This window comes from Gavialis gangeticus, unplaced genomic scaffold, assembly GCF_001723915.1.
Source record: "Gavialis gangeticus isolate Ggan-Ray unplaced genomic scaffold, GavGan_comp1, whole genome shotgun sequence".
Lineage (NCBI taxonomy): Eukaryota > Metazoa > Chordata > Crocodylia > Gavialidae > Gavialis > Gavialis gangeticus.
In genome coordinates, this window is record NW_017729031.1 from 82355103 (window position 1) to 82357737 (window position 2635).

Sequence of the window (2635 nt, forward strand, 5' to 3'; positions counted from 1 at the left end):
GAGAGGCTGGGTCTGGGGGCTGGAGGCTGGGGGCAGGGGCTACAGCTGAGAGGCTGGGTCTGGGGGCTGGAGCTGAGGGGCCGGGGGCTGGTGGCCTGGGGCCAGAGCCAGGAGCTGGAGCCAGGGGCTGGCGCAGGCTCTGCCAGCTCTGGGGAAGTGCTCTGCTCCCCTGCATCAGGGCCAGGGAGTGGAGCACTTCCCCAGAGCTGGCTGAGCCCGCACCAGCCCCCGGCCCCAGCCTCCATCCCTGCCTTGCCTCACCTTGGGGAGGAGCTGCTGCCTGCCCCAGTGAGGCTTTCCCTCTCTGCTGGCTCCGGGACACTGTGGGACATGCCTCCTGAGGCCATGTGAGGGAGCAGAGCAGTGTCCCAGAGCCGGCAGAGCCTCAGTGGGGCAGGCAGCAGCTCCTCTCTGAGGTGAGGCAAGGCAGGGATGGAGGCTGGGGCGGGGGGCTGGCGCGGGAGGCTGGCGTGGGCTCCATTGGCTCTGGGGAAGTGCTCCACTCCCTGGCCCTGATGCAGGGGAGCAGAGCACTTCCCCAGAGCCAGCCGAGCCTGCACCAGGCTCCTGCCCCAGCCTCTCCTTGTGTGCAGCCTTGAAAAGGCTGTGCGCAGCCACACTTTTAGTTGTGCGCAGCCGCACACACGCACGCACCTTAGAGGGAACCTTCCCCCCCATGCGCTCCCTGGCAGACCTGGAAGTGCTTCTGGTCTACTTCCAGGTTTGCTGCTGAGCACGCTGGGGAGCTCCCTGTGTTTCTGTGAGACACTCCGTGCACCCCAACATCACAGCATTCACAAGACCCTGCTAGCTAGAGGTCCATAGAAAAAACATTCAAACTGTCTCTGTCTGAATCTCCAAATCTTTCCAAATCTCTCTGAATCAATTCAGAGGGTTTCAGTTCGACTGGGACAGATTAAAGGGTCCTCTGATTTGATTCAGATTCGGAGATTCAGCTACCGAATCAGGCCAAATCTCTGCCAAATCGAGTCAGGGTCCAAAGCTTTGCACAGCCCTAATCTCAACCTCTGTCTCAGTGGGTCTCAATCTTTTTTGGCTCAAGGCACTTCTGGATAGACTGGAGGCCCTGCTTGGAAATTGTCAACTCTTAGTTTTCACTCTTTTGCCTACAGAAAAAGAATAGATCAGTTTTTCTATTTCAAAGAATGCAGAAAGTCCACAGCTACGTATTTCTGTTTGAAATTTCTGGGATTTATCATGTGAAATCAAGTTTGTAAACCTAACAGTGCTCACTTTGTACTCTGCGGTACTCTTGAAAGGATCTCAAGGAAATCCAGGGTACTGTGGCACTCTGGTTGAGAATTGCTGATCTAAACACAAGTTTCTTTGATCCACTCAAATTAATTCACATCATTTTATCTGTTTTGAAGGCCAAAATATAGGTCTCTAGAGAAAGAGCGAGTCTGAATTCCAGTGCAGAGCCTCTCAAAACACCATCTCTCCTTAGAGCTGAGCTGTGAGGTATGGCAGGAGATGGGCTGCTGTGAGGCTGGATGTGGGGGCAGGATAAAAGCTGCTGGATGTGCTGCTGGATGTGGGGGCAGGTGGCCATAGAAGTGGGCAGGGAAAGTTTTTTAATTTCCAAGAAAATGTTTGAGATATCAGAAAAACTTCCCATTCCAAATCAAGGTTAAAAGTCAGAAACCCCAAAATGTTTGCTAACTGGGAATGTGATTATTCAATTTTGATGGTTTCAGTTTCCTATAATTAGCTTAAATCTTGAAGCCAAGGAGTTGTTTGACATCCCAAGACTGGACCTTTTCAACTAGGCATGTTTGATAAAAAAAAAATTTCATTTGGAAAATTTCCAGCCAGGTCTCATGAGCTGCTCCTTCCCTCTTTTCCTCCGGGTTCTAACGACCGCAGAATTATGCTCCATTGTTTTTTCTAGCCAGCAAGATGCCCCCTTGTCACCCATGTCTCATTCGTGAGCTACTAGGGTCTGATTTGTTGCAGGTCCAAGCTTAAGGGTAGGGGACCTGGGGGTATTGTGGTAGGTGTAGTGAAAGGAGAGGAGGAGGAGGTGTAGGCAGCTTATTGCAGGATAATGAAAGTGGGAGTAAAAGTACTTGAAACCTCACAGGGGAAGGAAGCCAGGAGAAAAGATGTGATTGCTGTCCTGGGAGCTTGGTAGACTGTGGAAAGGAGGGAGCTGGGAATCTGAGGGAGAAGTGTCCCCACTTCTGTCAAACTGAGCAGGTACAAACAGTCAGCATTAGTTTGGTTTAGTTGAGAGAATGGGCAGAACTTTAGCTGGGCTCATTGGCAACGCGTAGGGGGTACACGCAGGTGCACGTGCACCCCCTGATCATGGCAGTGCACCCCACTATGAAAAGGCACCACCAACACTGCCACTCGCCAGTTGCCGCTCACCACCCGCATCTGGCTGGAAACTACCTTGGGTAACTGGCACTTTTAGCTTACTGGCTCCCTGCAGCAATTCCCCACTCATGCTAGTTAACAGGGATTTTACTGTACCTGGTAAAATTGAGTGAACTGAAAAATGGGTGTAGAGGAGTAAAAACTGAATAACTTCAATAAAAAAAATCAGGGAATTTATTGGTGAAAATTGGTAAAAACTGAAAACGCGGAACACTAAATTTCAATTAGTAGT

At 51.0% G+C, this 2635-nt stretch overlaps 1 pseudogene; it reads left to right on the plus strand.

Moving 5' to 3' along the window:
* The window catches only part of LOC109301642, a 66287-nt pseudogene that overhangs the window by 9872 nt on the left and 53780 nt on the right, over nt 1–2635 (plus strand).